Source organism: Parasteatoda tepidariorum, chromosome X1 (assembly GCF_043381705.1).
Source record: "Parasteatoda tepidariorum isolate YZ-2023 chromosome X1, CAS_Ptep_4.0, whole genome shotgun sequence".
Classification (NCBI taxonomy): Eukaryota; Metazoa; Arthropoda; class Arachnida; order Araneae; family Theridiidae; genus Parasteatoda; species Parasteatoda tepidariorum.
This window is the reverse complement of record NC_092214.1, coordinates 57,599,674-57,622,161: the sequence shown is the minus strand read 5'-3', so window position 1 is coordinate 57,622,161 and position 22,488 is coordinate 57,599,674. Positions and strand designations below refer to the sequence as shown.

The following is a 22,488-nucleotide window of genomic DNA, read 5'->3' as shown; positions in this document are numbered from 1 at the left end:
TTAATAAAATTATTAAAGAATCTAATTGAGTACAATTTGAACATCTTCATACTAATTCAGTAAAATGTATACTTATTTTTTCATTTTATATACCTCGCTACTTGATTGTTCAACTTTTCCCAATTGATAAAATTAACATGTTCCATTTTGAAATATCAAGAATATTTTTTAAAAATAAAATATTTAACATGCAATATTATGAGTACTCAAATTTTATATCTCAATCATAGTGAATCTATATAAATTAAACAACTTTATCCCTTATTTTTGTAATATTGATAAGATAATACATTTAAAGACCAGATTACTGTAATTTGAAAAAAAAATGTGAAATTTTTCTGATATTATTAATGCTGTTCAAATGAGTTTATTGGTTTAATATTTGTAATATGCTTTATAGGTACTTTTCCATTTCGCCGGGGCAGCCGATAAATTCGAAATGCAAAGTCACCAAGTACAAATAAATTCAACTGTTAATTATTTAATTATATATTTTATTTATTTATTTATTTTTTCTCTTAATATTTTAGGTGACAGCAATTTAAAAAAACATAAGAAATAAACAGAAAAATAAATGAATAAAATATCTGAATTTACTTGCAATGGAAAAGTACTGTTTTATATTTAATTGATAAACACATTTTTATTTAATTTGGTATTTTAAAAATTAAACTGCAATTTTAAATTATTTTTTTGATTTCGCTACTTGCATCTGAAATTTTAATTAAGATTTTCTTTACCTTTATAGTTCGGAAACCGTTTACAACTTATAAGGGTAAAAAAACCATGAATAAAAAACAATATAGTTTTTTAACCATTAACATCTATCATAGTTTCAAAAGCATAAGAAAGAAATTAAAGACATTGGAAATAGGCATTTCGTTAGGTAATGGACAAAATAAGAAGTGCTGCACACTGGAAACTCAACGTGTGTTGAGGAGAATGAATTAAATATTGTGGTGTCAGCGTTGGGACTCGAACCGCGTTCTGTCGATCATGAAACTGACAGATTAACCCTCTCGTTTATAATATGTACGTAAAAGAAAGGAACTAAGTTTCCTCATTAGGCGGTCTTAGTTGGTGCAATAAAATCCTTTTTGTTTATCCGTATGAGGAGAAAGGGGTAAATAAACGGGTTTTTTCACAGTTAACCTATCTTATTTTTGGTAAGTTGACTATTAATTTGAATGCGGCAAATAACGATTAAATAAGTTGTTATTAAATCATTTTTCGAGAAATTTCTAACAGTGTAATGTGCTTAATGAAACCCTCTTGCAGTGCTAGCTTTGGCTTCCTTGTACTTGATTACACGAAACCATAGTTCAACTTGGTAATTCAATAGTTAAAATTGTGGTGAACTTTTCCTTTCAAACCAAATAAATAGGGTATAGCTTACTATACTATTCAAGGAGCCAATACTCGGAGAAAAAAATTCTGGTAAAATTACCGTATTGAATGGTTATGATATTTCCAGTAAAAAAAACATAATTCTAGTAAAAAATCTAAGATATATAAACGATTCATTTAGTAATTTTTCCGTCCATATGACAGGGGTTTATCAGAAATTTTGGTTTTAAAAATTGCTGCTTTTATTACTAAACATTTAGCAAAAAATACAAAACTGAAAAGAAAATTTACCAAATAAATGGTTTTCATGCCATGCTCTGAGAAATCATGATAATAAAGTTGCCAAAAGTTGCCATTTTGTATTAAATTTTTCACATATTACAACATTATATTTTACGGTTTTCTTTACTAAAATTTTTACCAAAGCGCGACAGTACAAATAACCAAGGTAATTGGTTTTCCCTTAGAGCCAGAAAGACGGTAAATGCTACTATATTCTGGTAAATGTAACTATAGATTTGACTATACTTTTTTCTCAGGGTAATATGGTACGACCAGTAATGAATATCTCGCGAGTTATCTCAGTTCTCAAGCTTAGCTCAAAATAAGTTTATTAGCAATTTTTGTTGATAAAACAATTTTTTATAAAAACCACTTCTTAGTCTTAAAAAATATAGTATAGAATTAAAAGAAAGGAAACTAAAAGAATCTATGATATATTATACGATATATCTTCCAAATTACATAAAATCGTTAAACAACTGCTAATTTATACGTAGATTTAAAAAATAATGCATTTTTTAGATCTTATTATAGCTAAACCAGATTCTTTTACACCACAATAAATAATCATGCTTAAATCAATTTTGAAAGATAATTTAATTTTTTCCAGCATGTTCTAAGAAGCGTTATTAATGATATTCTATATTACGCAGACAAAAGGGAATTTCCTGGTTCGTAACTTTTTACACTTAAAGTAATTAAGTCGTTTTACTTCACATCATAGCTTAGTGAAACGTATAACAACGCAAATTTGATAAATTTCCTTTGGTAGAATAATGTTTCGTGTTTCTCTAAATAAATTGCACAGCTGTCTCAAGGAGAGAAAGTGATTTTTCACATTGTCTCTAATTTTCGAAGAAAGTAAGTTTTGAAGATTTAACTTAACGGTTCTAAGAAAGATTTTTTTTAATCTCCAGATTATTAGGAAATTGTTTGCTTACGTTTGATATATTTTTTCAGAAATTAATTAATTATTCACTAAGAAATATTTCTAAATGTTTCTATAGTATAAAGATCTTTAAGCCTTTATTAAATTTGTGACTGCATTAATAATTTAAATAAGCATAGAATAACGAATTCTTATATTTTTATTATTTATAAATTGTACTGCTGCAATTGGATGTAATTGAATAAAGCATAGTTAAGATTAATTAATTATGTTTAATTTAGGATGTAATAATTTAACTAGAATATGAAATTATTTAAAACTAGTTTAAGAAGATTTTAGTGAATGAATTACTGAGGTTTGAATGCTTATTGTTATTTTTCAGATTATATTCAATTTATTGTATTTTCAATTTTTATTTTCTATCAAAAAATGGATAATATAATTTGTCAATTATGCATCTAAACAAAACTTAAAATTGCTTAATTACTTTTTGAATAATATAGCAGTTCGCTGCGCGAATTAAGAAGATTCAGTAGGGCATATATCAATAATGCTCAGCATCTAAACAAGATATTGCTTCAGTTTTTTTTAAAAAAATATTTTCATTTACACATTCACACTGCGATAACTGTTAATACATATCTTTAGCAGAAATTTTTTTAAGAAATTATGAGCGGAGAACTTTTAATTTCTCGAAAAGTTTCATCTGAAATCGTTCATAACTCAAAAAATTTTCCTTTTAATGCTACAACATTATCACAATATACAACTGATATAATCTCAATTATCCACAAAATATGTCAAAGTTAAATTATAAGTAGTTTCTTAGAAGAGGTACATCAAAGGTCAGTTTAAGCATTATTGGTGCTATCACTTCCCCTTAAGAGGACGACCCTGAATAACTTTTGATCTAATTTTCGAGTTTTAAGTGTTTCCGTACTTGGACCCAATATTATACTATTTAAAATTTAAATGGATTGAGAGTTTCACCTTAAGTGTGTTAATTCATTTAGTGTAAAAGATATTTTATGTATGAAATTAGACACTAAACGCACATTCTCTGAATAAACATACTTTTTTCCTATAGATTTTATTTCATGACTTGAAACATGTGGGGAGGGGGGTAGCACAATCTAGAAAATAAGGTTTCAATTGTTTGTTCAAAAGAGCGGTTGAAAATTTGGACTCCTTTGTGTTAATTTCACTACATGCATATTTCACTATTTTCAAATTTCGTGGTATTTTAAAATTTTTATTTCTCAAAAGCTAAATGACTGATTCCATGCAAATTTTCGTTTTTGTCATTGTCTACGTAGATCAAAATGTAGATAAAATCAAAAAGTGCAACATGAATTTAAATGGAGTTCAGATTTGGAGATATTATACATAAAGTGAAATTAGCATTAGGGATCCAAATTTTCAACCTCCAATTGCTCCCCTTTCCAAACTATTTAAGCTATATTTCTTAAATTCGACTATCTACCATATTCTAATGGTCAAAAATGCGAATCAGTAAAAAAAACGTTTATTTATAAAAAGTGCTTTTGGTGCCTTATTTAGTAACTGTAAATAGTCGTAACTGTTTCGTTATCTGCACAACTGCATTAGCGTATGTAAGGTTAGGCTCTGGAACAGATAAGATTGTGTGTTAGAACGTGAAAATTCGATCAAATCAAAGGTTATTCAGTGTGCTCACTTTTTTGCTACATTATACTACAAAATTGTTTATATTCGCATTTAAATATGTAAAAAGGAAATATGTGATGTTTTGATTGCTTGAAATTTTACTTAAGCAAAATTTTATAGTTTTGAAAACTGATTGGCTTATTGTTTTACAAACTAACAAAATGTTTCAGCCCAAATGTGCTATGGGGAGTGAACTTGTCTAGATAATAGCATCAGGGCCATATTTAACAGAAAACACATATCTATCTTAATCTTAAGCATGCTTAGATCTATAACAATTTAATTTTAGGCATATCTTTAAAATCTTATCTGCAAAGGTGAATATTTTTGATTGTGAAGGTTTAAATGTTTAATCTAATGATGAGATATTTAAGTTTCTTGGTCCTTTTATTCACTGATGTCTAACAATTGAGACCAAAACAACAAACTAATAATTTCGGAAAACTAAAATGTTTGCATTATGAAACTCAGAAAACAGTTTTAGCTTGATAATTTATGTAAACGTACCAAATATCTAAAAAGTGATATTGTTCCTGATCTTAAATTTAAAACACATGAGCAAAGTTTAAGAATATTTGTTCTTGAATTGTGTTTATTTTATAAAAAAAGAAAAATAAGCGCAAAAAAGGCAAAAATTTTATGTTTCAAAAAGATAAGAATCTCAAGAATGCTTAAAATCCAACTTTCCTAATTCTGATTTTTTTTAATATGCTCTGCGAAGCCTTGAAGGCTCAAGGAATAAAGCACTTGTCTCCCAATGAGGTGACCTGGGCTCAAATCCTACCGATGGCTGGTCGAAATACGCACCAAGATCACATCTACCGCAAGGCTGGTGTAAAAATATCCTCAGTGGTATACGGGATCACGTGTTAGAGTCCCCAAGTCATCTGGCTAACCATGAGATATTTTCATGGTTTTCCAATCCATGCTGGTTAGTTAAATCAAAATTCAGTTAGTTCAGTAAGTTCAATCCGTTTCTGTCAAAAAAACTGTTAACTAAAGGAAATTTCTCCCAATGCTTGATGCAGCAGTTCCCTTGTCTTCTGGTTCGGGTTTAATATAATAAGGCTATGGAGTCGAGCATTGAGTGTCGTAAGCAAAGAATTGACTCGGCTGTTCAAGACCGGCTATAAAATAAAACAAAGCGAATAAAACATAAAGAAAATCTACTAATTTCGTTTTTTTTAAGTGAAGTATTATTGTGTTTGTCAAAATTTCGAATGATGGCTTTGCTACAAAAGCTAGCGAAACTTACCCATTTAAATTCTTCAGAATTTTTTAAAAAGGCTATTAGAAATTTTTTAGAAAGATTTTTTCTCGAGTTGAAGGTGATACGAAGGCTTATTCATAATTTAAAGGAGCTTCAAACTATTGAACTTCCTTAGTCGGAATATCTGCGTAAATTTATAAGGATGCAGGTTTCGTAGGCTAATTAAAAATCCCGGTGCTTTGCAAGCCTACAATGCCTTTTTGTTACAATATGCTTAGCAAAAAAATTGTCTGCACTGTAAAAATTCCGGATCAAATTTAAGTTAAAAGAACTGGCACACAGGTTGCTAATACATTGTACCGTTAAATTAATTTTTACCGGAACATATGACGTAACTTTTCGAGTAATAATTAACACAAAATCACTGAATCACTCGAACTAAATGAATATTTACTGTAAAAGTTGTGAACTAATATTTAACTGTAGAAATGGATTTTATGAATGATGCACCCAAGGTGCTGACACTTTATATCGTAATATGATCTTGAATTGTTTGCAGTGAGTGCTTTTGAGTCTTTTTAGGTTAATATTGTTAGGCAAGTTTTGATGACTTCAAGCATTTTTAGGCTAATAAGGAAAAATATCATTCGCCTGATTTATTCCATGTTGTTTTCAAATAGCTGAAACACTTTCAAGATCTTTGGATAACGCATTATAAATAGCTCAATTAGCCTGATTCACTGCATTCATCTATTAAAATCGCCGGCAATTATACTATTGTAATAAATCTAAGCGAATTTAAGTTGATTGATTACATTTCAGTAGATTCTTTAATTCTTCCAAAAACATATAGGCTGATTTTAATTAGCTCGAGAAATATCAAATATAATGGAAAAGGCTGGACTTTGACGGAGACACTCGTAAAAAGTGGGATTTTTCTATTAACCTACAACTTGTATATTATAATAATTAAGATTTTTACTCATTCTAAATGTTTTAAGCGCAGTTGTGCTTATAATAGCTACAATTGATTAGATTCCCAGAACTATTTTTAAACTACACTGACACAGAAATGTGGTAAATGTCAAAGTGGATGTCAACATTCCTCCAAGTCATCACAATGTTATGATAAATGCATTACGTATTTATTTCACGGATACATATAACAGGATATGACACAGTTCGCATTTATTATTGCCAAAAACACATGTCCAATTGGAGACAAATAATAAATTGTCTTAGAATGACAGTTACCACTGTTGGATGCCAAGTATTAAAAAGGATTGCACATCCCTTTATTTGTAGACATTAGACGAAAAAATATAGGTCTATTACTTAAATAATAGTCATAACCTCATACACAGTATGTTAGTAAATATAGTGGAAGTTAAGTGGGAAACTTAAGAAAAATCAGTCTTGTTTTATTAACTGATTTCAAACTGTGTTCGAACATTATATATCATTTGTATTAATATTTTTTAATCATAAATGCTATTTCAATGAAAAGTATTATATTATGAAGAATTTTTCTAAAATAATTCACTTTATTATTTTCTTTTATTCTTTATTGTAATATAACGGTAAATGTAGAAGCTGTTGAGTTGACATTTTTTTAAAAATAATTATTTTTAAATTGTTTCAAATTACTTTCGAATTCAATATTAATCTTATATTAATAATTTTTGAGCATAAACGTTATTTCAAAGTAAAGCATAATATTATCAAGGATTTCTCTGTCATAAATTAATTTATATTCCTTTAATCTTCATCGTTGTACCTACGTTGGTAAATATATAACGTGTTAAGTGGTCACTTTCATTGAAAAATATTAGTCTTCATAAAGTAATTTCAGATAGTGTTCTAATTCAATATTTGTATTATATTAACATTTTTAAGCATAAATGTTATTTCAATAAAGAGTATTATATTATCAAGGATATTTCTGTAATATTATACTTTATTATATTGTTTTATTCTTCATTGTTATAGGTTGGTTAATGCAGAAGCTGTTAGGTGGACAAATTACTTTAAAAAATATTTGTCTAATTGTATAATTTTGTAATACTATCTGAATAAAAAGTGTAATATTATCAAATATTTTTTTCTAAAATAAAATTCTGTATTATGTTCCTTTTTATTTGAATGGATAATCACAATTAAAATTATTGACATGGATAATTACAGTGGACGTGAAACATATTTTTTTTATAAATTTTTATGAATTTGATTTCTGATATTTTTATAAATTTATAAATTTGATTTATAAGTTTGAAACTTAATTCTTGTTCGATATGCAATTTAAATTTAGTAATTTTTCATGATTAATAATATTTTTATTAAAAGTATTAAATTATGAAGTATTATTGCTATAATGAATCATTTTATTTTATTTCCTTATTCTTTATGTATTCTGATTACAATATTTATGTATGCAATCTTGTTGCACTTTTACAGGATACTGAAAATTATGAATTTTTCTATTTACAAATGAAATAATTTGTGTAAAAATCAAAACTTTTCATTTAAAAAGTTTCCAAACATGATTTTTACTTGCTCAACTCTCAGAATTACTAATTTTTAAAAATATACTTTTGTTTTAATGGTTTTAATACTTTTTTTAGGGAATGGAAAAAAAAGTTTTCTTATCTTTTAACAATTATATCATAACATATCTTTTAACTCTCAGTCTTATGCTTAGCAAATTAAAAAAAAATATATTCTAAGAACTTGAAATATTTTAAAATAATTTTGAGTAATTGAATTTAAAATAATTCAATTCAAAAATTCTAAAAATTCTTTAATTTACTTTTCTTTAAACTTGTATAAGTAAAATACTTTTTGAAATTTGCACTTTTAATTTTAAACTGTTGAAATCTTACAGGTTAAAGGCATATTTTTAATAATACATATCTGAAGAAAATTAAAAATTTTAGCAAAAAATATAAATTTTTACTTTTTTTTTCATATTAAATCTTCAAAATTTTGCTTTGGGTATTTTCCAAAGTAGCAAAAATAAGTAGTTTCAATTCCAAAAACCAAATTGCATACATCCGAAAAATGAAAATTTAAAGTAGAGAAACATTTATCTTCTCAATTTCCATAAGTCAACAGCTTTTTGTGATGCATGCATCAAAAAATTACTGTGCGTACATGAAAATGTTATTAACATTTAAATAGGCAAAGGTCAGTTTTGTCTTTAAATATTTTTTTTAAAAAAAGAAATAAGCATTTGAAAAAATAAAAGTGTTTTTTTTATCATTACAGTGTCTAGCATTAAATTACTTATTTTATCACAAATTCAACGCAAAAAAGTTCATCAATATTTTCGGAAAATACTTGCATGTTATCCTAGTTTAATTTATGTCGAAAAATTTGAAGGTAGAAAATTCAACACTTTTTAAAATTAATTTTAATGCTTAAAATTTTAAAATAAAATAGAGAAAAAAGCTGCATTTCGGATTTGCTCAGAATTTAATTGAAACATATAACTTGGGATATGATCTACATTTATTCAAACATATTACAGAATAATTATTTTAATGTCAAATTTTCATTTAACATCTTATAGTTTAAGTCTCAAACATCTTATAGGTAGCAAAATGCAACAAACTCTAGTTTAAATGTTTTATACAAATATATCTAACATACCATCCGTTTAAGGACTAATATACATATAACATACTATCGCTCTGATGTTCAATATACACTGTAAAAAAGAGATTTTCAAAATTAAGCAAAAATGTGTCAAAACAGTCCCGGAACAAACATAGTTGAGTAGAAAAACCGTATGTACTCATAATTGAGTGACATGCTTAAAGCACATACTCACATTGAGAGAAAAATTATGGTGAAAACTACCGGAATATGGTAAAATTTATCGTGTTTTTGGCTCATTAGAAACACCAGAGAGCTCGTTAAATTATACTGAAGTGCTTTGGTAATGATTTTGGTAAAATTAACAATAATATATGGTTTTTATAATATGTGATAAAATTTAGTAAATATGATAAATATTTGTAATTTTGTCACGAAACCTTAGAGGATAACATAAAAAAAATATATTCAGCTAAGTTTACTGCTTGGTTATTCTTTTTTTTACCAAATTTGTGGTATTGAGAAACATAATTTTGAAAACCAGTATTTATGGCAAACCGTTACCATATGAACGGAAAAATTGCCTAGCCGTATATTTGTTTTTTTCTTAAACCAAAATATGTTTTCAAAAATTTTTTTCATAATCAGGAACTTTTTCTACGTGCATTTTTGAGCAATATGTATAGTCTCAAAAATGGCACATTATGCTCTCTCATTTTGAGTAATTCGCTGTTTAAACGAGAGTTTAAGGGAAAATGAGTCTGAGACGAGATATAGTTAAACGAAAAATAAATAATACTGATTTGAGCATGTCACCATACTCAATAATGAGTACATAGGTTTTTTAAATTCAACTGTATTTGTTATGAAGATATGTTGACACATTTTTGCTCAATTTATGGAAACTCTGTTTTTTTACAGTGTATGTGTAATATGAAAAAATTGAATTATCTAAAGTAAGTGCGACATGCTATAATTTTAAAGACTATCCCACACCTAACATACTACTATTTCAATATATACGAAGCATTTCACGTACTTAATATTTAAATGGCAAGTATGCATTAAATATGAAAAAGTATTATTATCTAACATATAGCTAATGTAGTCTAATTTTCTAATGTTAGTATTAGATATTAGATCATTAAGCTCATTACCAGTAAAATTTAGCTTTTCTCTATACATGTTATATTCTTAAATCTAATTGAAATTTGTAATTCGTATGGTTTCTCAAATATTTTTATTTGAAAAAGAATATTTAATCACATGCTTTTCTTACAAGAAATTCTTAAAGGAATCTTATTAGAAAACTTCAGAAACTCTCATGGCACTGTTATCTACAACTGATGACCTTCAAGTTAAATTGATATACACTGTGTTAGAAAGAATTTTTTTTTTTGAATTCCTAACTAAATTTTGTGACAATAGACTTCGGAAGGGGACGCGGTCTCTCCATTTTTCCATTCTCTGTTACTATGGTTTCAGCAAAACCTGCTTTTCATCACGTCGGTATATTCAAACTTCTTACCAAAACGTACTGCCTCGCAGAAAAAAAAGATGAAACCTTGGTAATGGATATGGGAAAAGGAATAGAGTGTGGAAATAGTGATAACTTGAGGTGCTTATTTTGATTATAAAGAGTATACTCATGATTCTTTTTTCTAAAACAACTTCAAACGGTGAGAAATGAGATGTGTAATATCTTACTCCTACCACAACAAACAATGATAACACCATTTAGATTACCTTCTTGATATTAAGCTATGTAACAGAAGATTTTCATAATAATCTTTTATCTATTTGAGAATAAATATGTATATTGTTATTTACTTTTTTAACACTTCGTTTTGAATATAATGTCTATTTACATACGAAATCGTGGATAAATAAATTGTAATTACGGTGTTTATAATGATTATTGATCGTAGATTGGCTGTCGGGGTAAATCCAATTTTTAGTTTAGTAATTATTGTAATAAGAAGAAACTGATAGATCCTTAATAACATTTCGATAGATGTATGGATTTTGTATCATAAATAATTGATAAAAACTATTTTTTAACTTCATAATTCTTTATAAGAAGAGTATTAAAAGAAAACCGATCACGGTTGCCTAAAAATTCTCACGATTCCTCGTTAGATGAAATTTTTATTAAGGAATATCGGAAATATCTTTCAGAACGGAGAGCGATTTATTACCTGCAGAATTATCGAAAAATCATGCCAATTATTAGGAAAAAGGTACGTCATGCTAAAAATTATTTCGTAAGATATAACATTGAATGGATGCTACAAATTAGGATTTAACTGAACAGATGAATACTTTTGTTATCAAGTTAATGCGTCATCAAGTTAAGGATAATCTATTTTAAGAAATATCGTTGCAACAAGCGTTTTCAGGGAAAAATATACAATAGATTTCTTATCAGAAAAAGTTATATAATATATATATATATATATATATATATATAAAATATCAAAAGTTTATTCCCCTTAGATCAATATGTATTTTAAAATCCCTTTTGAAAATAAAATTTCTTTCGCATTTGAAATTTATTTGAACTAGAGTTTTTTGTTATAAAACTAAAAATAGTGTATAACATTTGGAAAAAAAATTGCTTAAGGACATTTTATCTAATATGGAATCAAAGCTTACCAGGTAATCCGATATCGAAAAGATATCCTAACAAAACCCAATAAGTTACGAAGAAGAGTACAGTCACATTTTTGCTCTGCCATAAATCAATGCTGTATGTTACATTAAACCTTCTCATTTGATTCGGTTTATTCAACATACTATCCACCTGTTTTTACAAATCTTTCAAATAATGTTTTTTTCCTTCATGAATAATTTAAAAATTCTGAAAAAATATCCTAATTTGCTTAAATAAATTAAAAAGGTATAAATTTAATTTACTCTCTCTAATAGAATGAGCACTAAAATTATCCCTTTAAAAATTGCTTTAACACAAAAGTAAAGTAGAGTCAAAAACTGTAATATTGATTGTTTGTAATGAAATACATTATTAATAGTAACTGTTCATCCAAATTCCTTGATATCTTGGATAGATATCTTGTTTATTTCTTTTTTTGCTCCCCAAAAAATTTGTTCCACTTTCGATCTTGCACATTTTACAAACATGACGTCTCAGCAAATCACTCTTTTTATTTCATTACATAATAGTTTCTGGACTTTAAATATCTGAAACATAAATGCATTTGGCCATTTTGATACTACATTTTTCTTTCTACAATTAAACACTTTTTTAAAGAAATGAAGAAATTAAAATTTAATTTTAAAAATATTTACCATAAGGTACGTCTATATATGTCTAAAATATATTTAAGTCTATACTCTGAATGTGTAAATATTTCGAAGCCTATATCTAGACTCAATACTATCTTGTTAGAAATTTTGGAACAAGTTAAACTATAATTTAATTCAAAGCAGCTGCAACCATATTATGTCCTTTCAGATCTGAGCGAGATTCACTACATGCAAAATTACAAAAAATCACGCTGATTACTAGGAGGAAGAAGCGTCATTCTAAAAATCATTTGAAAATATACATCACTAATCGGATGTTACAAATTATGTTTGAACTACACAAAAATGAAAATATTTATGACAGTGCCAGTTATGTATTTAAAGAATTAAAGAATTCCCGTTCCAACATGGGTTTTCAGAAACTATGATCTTATATATATATATATATNATATATATATATATATATATATATATATAGCAAAATAAATAAATACAAGAAAACACGAAAAAAGTTAAGAAAAAACAATAAGTTCCATTTATTGCGCATAAGCTTCTGCAAGTAAACTGTGTAAGTAATTTTCCTTTGTTTTATCTTCATTTTGAACAAAATCTATTATTTTGAACATCAAAAAAATAATAGATTCTACAAATTTTAATAGATTTTATGTACTTAGAGTATTATAATAGAAAATAATGAAATTTTTGGTCTTTGACACTGTTTGGAATACCAGTGCAAAAGGTGCAGAGCAAATTTTGAACCATGACTTTGAAATGTAAAATCGCCTCAAACTTAGTCAGGTGTTAAATGAAACCATGTTTCTGTCATGATGCTGCATTATGTTTTTGAGAGTAGCAAGTATTATTTCACATCAAAGTATGTATCAATTTAGCACAATAACGTTACATTTTTAAGTTTCCATCAAATTTCAAATTTGTATTATATAATACTACGACACATATATATATACTTTACACGTTTGTTTGCGTATGTGTACGTTTCTGCTCTTTTAATTTTTTTTATCACAGGAACAAGATCAATTTTACGATATATTTGGTGTAAGAAATAAATTACATGACATTGTTACTTTCAAAGAATGTAGAAAAATAAACTCATAACCGACAGCTAAAAAGCTGAAACACAATATTCTTTTTCCTTTTAAGTCAGTGAAGGATTGAAAGAATATAATAAATCTGACATTTATCCAGACATATTACTCGTATGATGACAACAGCTACGACACTCTCTGTTATGTGAGACTGAATGAAATTCTTTATTCCTTTTGGGATTTAATAACGATACAGAAGTAAATGTGGAATAGAATTACGCATAGGGAAAGCTGACAATGTTTATTTATTATGCAAAGACACTGCCATATCAATAACGGCATACTACGAGTAAAGCAGAAAGTTCATTTCTTCTGTGTTACGAAAAAAAGGAATGCTGAGAACCTTAATATCCAATAAAGGAAAAGCTTTATTAATATTACAAATATTAGATGGTACGCTTAGTTTATTTCTGATACAAGCATAAAATATTTATGAATTTATTTTGGTATACGAAACTATTATAATGATGTTTTATAATAATGCAGCATGTTTATAGATGAGCATATTATATTTTAGAAACATATTTTGCTATCTTTTAGTGAAATTTACTTTGTTGGAAATTTTGGAGCTTATTAAACAATAATAATGCACAGAATTTCAAATATGTGTCCAAATCAGTTTTAAATAATTCAAGAACGAAAATTTTCCTAATATTTATATAAGGAAAACAGTATAATAAAGGCTAATGATTTTTGATTACTATTTCATCACTTTAAAAAGTTAGTTATGTCTTAAAAGATAAAATATATTTATAACAAATATTAATCTCATGTTTAATCAGGGATAGAGCTTCAATAAAATATAATTCTATGAAGGATAGCAAATTTTGAAATTTGGAAAGCGGTTTCGTTTTATAGTTTTTGGAAATTTATATAATACTTAAAGTTTTCGATTAGTTTAATGATTGAAGTTCAGTTAAAATTGCAATTAACAGTTCAGTTATGAAGTTCAGTTAGCAATTTCAATTAACAAGTTAGATTATTAATTTCTGTTTTTCATTCTTTATTGCAGGCTGTGCTGTAACAAGAAAAAATGCAAGTCGTAGCAGAAACTGATTTTGCTTAAAAATATGGTAGCGTTTGCTACTTCATGTAGGACATAGCAATAGATTTAGAAACATCATCATTATTGTCATCATAGTTGACTAGATAGCCCAATGTGAACCAATGCCTTCCTCTGAAGATTTCTCCATAATGACTTTCGATTTATCTTTGATCTCCAATTCCTTTCATCAATTGCAAGAAAATCAGAGTAAACCAAGTCAGTCCGTTTCAACCATTTAGAAACACAGACATCGTTTAGCCCATTTAGAAACACAGAAAAAAATTTAAATATAAATATAATAGAGTAACTGTCAATTTATTTTTTGAAAGTGTGAGTAAAAATTTTTATATGAAGTTTAATTTAAAAATACGATTTTGGTTATGAAACATGTAATGAAGAATTTATGAAATATATAAATTTATATTTAAATTTATAATGTCATTATAATTATATTGTAGAAAATTTATTATGTCACCTTTAAAACGCACACTAGTAAAGTGTTAGGCCGAACTTTACTTAAACATGGAACAAATGGCATGAAAGATATGTTTGCTTATAATATTATTGCTGAAATCAGCTTCTGAAATTTTCTTAGTAAAATGATTTTAGTTACCTTTATAACTTAAGTAAAGTCGGAATTAGTACGATATAAACAAACATGAATATATTTATATTATGAAAAAAAAATAAAGAAAACTTTGCTAAAATAGGTTTCTACGTATATTTTCTGCAGTATACAATTGATACAATATTGTATTGAATATCGTATGGTAATAGAGAAACATATCGTTGGAGGAGCATTAGAAACTTATATTCTCTTTTTCAAGAGAATGTGATTTTATTTAAATATTAAGAAAAATATACGTGTTGCAAACACTATGAATAAATCTCGAAACTGAAGTTGTCTTAAGGTAAAGATCAAAGTAAAATTAAATTAAGTCAGCAACTAATGTTAATCATATATTATTATAATTCAACAATGTATTAAAAGTTTTGAAGGATTAGTTTTTAAGCTTATATGCCTTTTATTTCTTTGAAAATATACATTATTTTAGTATATAAACTTAATGTTAATGTCTGAAATGATATATTTCTGAAATAGTTTTGTAAAAAGACAATAAATAAATATTGTGGATGGTTATTGCTTAACCTTCTTTCGTTTACTATTTATCTTCAAAAATTTAAATTTGAAAATTAAATATGTCAGAAATATTATTGTAATGCGAGTATGAATAAGCAGTCTAAATAATAATTGCGCAATCTTTCAAACATTATTGATCATCAAAGAATATATTGTAAAACGGTAAAGAATAAATAGCTTGAAAGATCATTACGTAAGCATCCAAACATTATTTATCTTTAAAAGAAGAAGTTTATTTCAGTGTATGAACTTAAGGTTACGCCCTGAAGTGGAAAGAGTACTTTTGAAACTAAAATACAATGATTAAATCAAGTGCGAAACAGTTCTTTCAGCTGTATGTACTTTCTTGTCATCATTAAAAGCATTTCCTTTTAGTCGGCTTAACAAGAGAATTTAACCTCTATTAGATAATTATTATAATTCAACAATGTATTAAAAGTTTTGAAGGATTAGTTTTTAAGCTTATATGCCTTTTTTCTCTTTAAAAATATACATTATTTTAGTATATAAACTTAATGTTAATCTCTGAAATGATATATTTCTGAAATAGATTTGTAAAAAGACAATAAATAAATATTTTGTATTGCTTAACCTTCTTTGCTTTACTATTTATCTTCAAAAATTTAAATTTTAAATTTAAATACGTCAGAAATATTATTGCAATGCGAGTATGAATAAGCAGTTTAAATAATAATTGCGCAATCTTTCAAACATTATTGATCAGCAAAAAAATATATTGTAATACGGTAATGAATAAATAGTTTGAAAGATCATTACGTAGGCATCCAAACATTATTTATCTTCAGAAGAAGAAGTTTATTTCAGTGTATGAACTTAAGGTTAAGCCCTGAAGTGGAAAGAGTGCTTTTGAAACTAAAATACAATGATTAAATCAAGTGCGAAACAGTTCTTTTAGCTGTATATACTTTCTTGTCATCATTAAAAGCATTTCCTTTTAGTCGGCTTAACAAGAGAATTTAACCTCTATTAGATAATTATTATAATTCAACAATGTATTAAAAGTTTTGAAGGATTTGTTTTTAAGCTTATATGCCTTTTTTCTCTTTAAAAATATACATTATTTTAGTATATAAACTTAATGTTAATCTCTGTAATGATATATTTCTGAAAAAGCTTTGTAAAAAGGCAATAAATAAATATTTTGTATTGCGTAACCTTCTTTGGTCTACTATTTATCTTCAAAAATTTAAATTTGAAATTTAAATATGTCAGAAATATTATTGCAATGCGAGTATGAATAAGCAGTCTAAATAATAATTGCGCAATGTTTCAAACATTATTGATCAGCAAAAAAATATATTGTAATACGGCAATGAATAAATAGTTTGAAAGATCATTACGTAAGCATCCAAACATTATTTATCTTTAAAAGAAGAAGTTTATTTCAGAGTATGAACTTAAGGTTAAGCCCTGAAGTGGAAAGAGTGCTTTTAAAACAAAAATACAATGATTAAATCAAGTGCGAAACAGTTCTTTTAGCTGTATGTACTTTCTTGTCATCATTAAAAGCATTTCCTTTTAGTCGGTTTAACAAGAGAATTTAACCGACTTTTCTCTTAAGTATTTCCTTTGCAACTCCGTAACAACGCTTTTTTTGCAAAGAAAGACAGGATTGAGTATCAGAAGAAAAAAAATATATTCCGTCGCATTCACTAATCGATAACTTCTAAGTAAAACCACCTCATCTCCGAAAAGTAATCAAAGCAACCAAGGCACCTCTTGAAGATTAAAACTTTCACGGTCTTTCATATCCTGCTGAGTAATAAAATTAACGCTTCTCAATTCAGATGCTTTACTTTTTCGTTTAGAGTGATGGCTTAATTTCCGGCGTGATCAAATAAATCTGAACAAATGATTTGGCTTTACTTGGACGGCAAAAACTCTTTATTCATTGTGGCCTTTTGAGGCTGTGAATAGCTTTAATCGAAGCTAGTCCCGATAATTAGTCTCCCATCTAGAAATGCTTTTCGCTTTAAAGGACGGTGAAGTTATTTTAAGAGAAACTATGGTACATTAAAATATTAAATGGGAAGTTTATTTTGAAAATATTTAGAGAGAATTAACAAAAATTCTTAAATTTATATTTAAAAAAAAGGGAAATAATATGTTTTGAATGTGAGAAAGGTTTTTCCTTTCATTGAATTTAAATCGTTAAATACACCTGCTTTGCTAACTTAAAGAAACAAATTTTGCAATGGAAATAAAAAAAGGATGTTAATAATGCATGATTTTGTGTTTTTCTCGAAATGAATCCACAGCTTTAAAAAAATAGCTTAAAAAATAAAATTTCGTTTTATTTTTTTCAGTTCTAAAAGTTAATTCTTAAGAAATTTTCGAATTCAGTTTTCTTAAGAAATAAAGAGTGAATGCAAGAAAATAGAATTTTGTATAAATGTATTATAAGGCATGAAAAAGTGTTAAAAATGATTTACCATTTCTTACGGTTACAGTGACTAATTCTGAAATTGTATCATACTGGGTTTTAAGGGTTGCATCATACATTTAATAAAAAAGATCATAATTCGGTTGCATCATCTATCAATGAAACTTGATCTACACAGTAAAAAATTTGAAATTGAGTATAGTTTAGCATGAATAGGGCAGACTCTTGGAAGAGACTTACATAGCAACATAGTTATTTTTTCCTTCTCGTGGTTATTGAAGCACGTTAAATTGAGCTGATTTGTTGATTCAGTAAAAACATACACCGTAAAGAAATTCGGATCAAATTACGGTAAAAAAGTGCTGCCACTCAGGGAGTCGCTACTTTCTTGCGTAAAATCCGTTTTTACTGGAACATATTAAGGAACAAGAAACATTATATACCGTAATTATTTTTTACAGCACTAATTGCAGCTAAATCAATAAATCAATTTATATGAACAAATATTACCGAAAAAGCTATTTTATAATATTTAGTGGTAAACTTGGATTTTATGGTAAAATTAATTTTATGGATATTGTACCCAGAAGTACCAGAAGTTAAAATCGTTCTTTGATCTGGAGTTTTTTACAGTGTATAAAATTTTCTTATGTATAATGTTCTTTTTTTTTCCTGAAAATACTTATGATGATCCAGTTTTTTTACCATGAGCGTTAAGCTTTGATGGAATAAGAAAGAGGTGTTGCCATTTGAAGTTTTTAAGCATTCGACCACTATAAACGCACCGAATCCGTTAGAGCATAATAACCGTTTTTAATATGGTTTTTGAGCTAAATTTTTTTTTTAATTTTGTAATATATTAAAACGAATTTTTTCTCCATTGTTTTTAACGCTATGCATTATGGAGAACAATAAAATATCTTAACTAAATAAAGTTAATTTATTTTTAGCCTGTATACATACAACGGATTCTTTCAAAAAAAACTAGCACATGTTTTACCTATAATAGTTGTCTTTGTAAAAAACACTTTAATCTTATCAGGAGAATCTTTTTTAAGGTATATTGGATATATACGTGGTATACGACTTGTTCTTTTGTTAAAAGAAGACCAGAAAAAATGATTTTAATTATAAAAAAATGCTGGATTTCAACAAACCATGGAAAAATGGATTTCTAAATTGGTTTTGTAATTCTCAGTTTTTCTTTGATCTTTAGAATTTCCCCTCCGGACTTTCTCCTTAAATTTGATCTTTCAAAGCTGTTTCGCTGACAAAAGGTTTTTTCAATCTAATCCTAAATGGATTTAAATCATCAGTTTAAGTTCGTAATTTTACGAAGAAAATTGTTAGTGTATTGTAATGAGCCGTTATAAATAAGGTCTACGGATTAACGGGAAAATGTACGGAAAAATATCGTAGACTACGTGGCTTCGTGGCTAAGAATTTACTTTGTAAGTTTTGCGGTTTTTCGTAACCAACTCAGTTGCCTGTTTAATTGATTTTACTGCATTGTTTTGACAGTGCACGTTTAAATATGGATAAATACATAAATTATATATCATAATTACTAAATACGTGATATAAGATAACCTGCTCAAAATTTGCTGAAAGTTACATACGTTATGAAAATACTGACCTAAGCTTTAAGAATTCGTGCCCAAAATTATCCCTTTAAAAAATCAAATTCAGTGATTTATTTAAACCTGAAACGAAAGGAATTTAAATGCAAAATTTAAAATTATCAATGTTTTAGTAAGTATAATGATTTGAAACTTAGTTTCGAAAGAAACTGTCTCGTGAAGATTTGCATAAAAACTGTCGTATACTTGGAAGAAATCAATATACATGGAGTATTGAGTGCAATACTCTTGGAGAAAAATCTCAAATTATTGAACTTTGTTTATTTTTATTGAGATATATTGATGTCTAGACTGATAAGAGTTCTCTCATGAAACAATTTTCCCAGTCATTTTATATGTTTTCCAATATTAATACCACTCTATAAAGCGCATGCAATTTTATGATAAAACACGATAACTGTCTGCGAATGAAAAATAGGAAAAAGGAAAAAAGAAAATGCTATTTTATTTTTTCTTAGCAGGTTTTTTAGCTAAAATGTTTTCTGTAAATTTTTTTGCTATAGATTACCCTTGACTCCTTTAATGTATTAAGTAATTTGACAAAAACTAAATACATTTATATAACTTAAAAACAAGAAATATTTTATAAAGATTAAACCATATTCATCAGACCAATTCTAATTTCTAGATTATTACTTTTGTACCACGATGTTACTTTTGCATCAAACACCAATGAATAAGTTACCATATAGTTATCTCATGATGTCGATATCGGATTTTTTGATGATTGCAAAATGAAGCTAAAAATTATCTTCCTAGCATAAGTTATTTTTCTGACAAAAATTAAAACTGTGCTAAATTGTAAAGGCTTGAAACGAATGTTATAACTTTCTTTCATTAATAATCCCGTTATATTAAATTTTAGAAAGAGTGTTAATTTCCTACTTTTCCCAGTCATTTTATATGTGATTACAATGATATGATGTTTGCGAATATTTCGATTTTTTTTTATTTAACATGGATGAAAAATAATTGATATTTGAAGATGAAAAGTTTTTTATTTGCATATTTCATACACACGGATAACCTAACCTTTAAAAAATATTTAGAATATTATATATAATGTTTTAACACCATAATATAGCTCGCATTAATATTGTTTATAATCTTGAATCCAAGCAAATACAGATTTAATAGATAAAAATACCACTGATTATGATATTTAATCAGAAAGCACAATAAATTAAATTTATATTATGAAATAAAAGACTAATATTATACATGTATATATTTTATTATTTATACTGGCACACATATTAGTTGAGATAGTTGTTTCTTTTGAATTTATATATTTTCAATATTTTTCTTTATCCACAGATAGTTCATAAAAGCTGATAAAATTACACACAATTTACACTGAGCAATAGAAAAACAACTATATATCCTTTAATTTAATGAAACGATTTTTGCGTACTAGGACTTAATATTAATGGTTCAAAGGGATGACCTCAAATACACTAATTAAATATTACAAATAGTATTTTAAATTACAAAATCAGACATAAGAACGTAGTTTCTTTGAATAAACATACCTTCTTTCTGACGGAATTTGACTTCGGACTCTTAGAGGATAGGGGGTATTCTTGCTGTATTTTGCTGAATTGTGCAAATTGTTTATTATTATACTACGTAATACACTTATTATACTATGAAAAGGGATTTAACGCCCCTCCTTGTATTTACGAAGAAACCCACATATGTAGGTAAATAAAGGCTTTCTATCCCCATTAAAGGTGGATAAAATAGACACCATAGTTTAATATATCTGAGTTTAGTATATTAAAACCTTTTAACTAAACATTTGAAGCCATAACTCAAGTTTCTTTTCCCCTTGTTATAATTAAGAAACATGTTAGGGAAAGAAATATTTAACAGTCATCTAACTCCTTTCAACAGTTTTTATAGACCGCCATTTAAAATAAAATATAGAATTGTAAGCACTACATTACCATTATATTTGGTAAAAGCCATAGATACCAAGGCAAAATTAACAAATAAATGCTAAGATAAGTGACAGTTCTGAAGAACATTTTTGTAATTTTATCGTGTTACTATAGAGCAAGTCAGAATAACCATTCATTTGGCCTAATTTTTTTTTAGGTTTTTACTTTTATTAGATGTGTGGTAATGAGAACTACAATTTTAAAAACCAAAATTTCTGCTGAACCTTTACCATAAAGAATGGTTTAAATATGGTATATTTCGGTTTATTTAGCAGATTTTTTTGTACCAGAAATGTTTTGACCACTCAAGCATGAACATTTTGACTGATTTTTTTCCACCGTGTAGCTCAGGCTTTTAAGCTGCTAATATATTTAATCTTTATCTACCTGCAAAATCTATAAAAAACGCAGATTCATAAAATTTGGACGAAAAATTTAGAATTTACTTCAAAATATATCACGTGTAAACCTCTAAAAACAATGTAGACAGGTTTTAATAGACTTTAATGCTTGAAGTTTTTCTTTATTATTAGCATAAGGCATTTCTTTTAATCTATTTCTTTTTCAATTCGAAAGAAAGAGTTTCCCTATTTTTATGTTATTATAATATTTTAGCATATTGAGAGTGATTGCTTAGCAAAAATTCATATACAGACAATATCAAATCCAGTCCAACGCTGTTACATTTATAATTTCAAATTTTCAAAGTTACTAAAATTACATTTATACTAAGCATTTTAAAATTTTTAAAAGCAATTACAATAAAATTTTTTACATTTTGCTCACAAAATGTTTCAATGTAATGCCTTTTTCCTAGTTTCTCAATTAGAACTATTTTTTTCAACTTGGAGTATAGTACTTATTCTTCTTTGTTCACAAAAAAAGTTATGGAGGGATTCAAAATGTTTTAAATGTTACTTGGATTTTTAGTAA

General features: G+C 26.8%; 1 long non-coding RNA gene across 1 annotated transcript in view; it reads left to right on the top strand.

Moving 5' to 3' along the window:
- The window catches only part of LOC122269094 (uncharacterized), a 32,780-nt gene extending 17,212 nt beyond the window's left edge, over positions 1–15,568 (top strand). The window contains exon 2 of the long non-coding RNA XR_011638199.1: positions 14,395–15,568. This is a non-coding gene — a long non-coding RNA (uncharacterized lncRNA). The remainder of the gene's footprint in view (positions 1–14,394) is intronic.
- Positions 15,569–22,488: the final 6,920 nt, after the last annotated feature.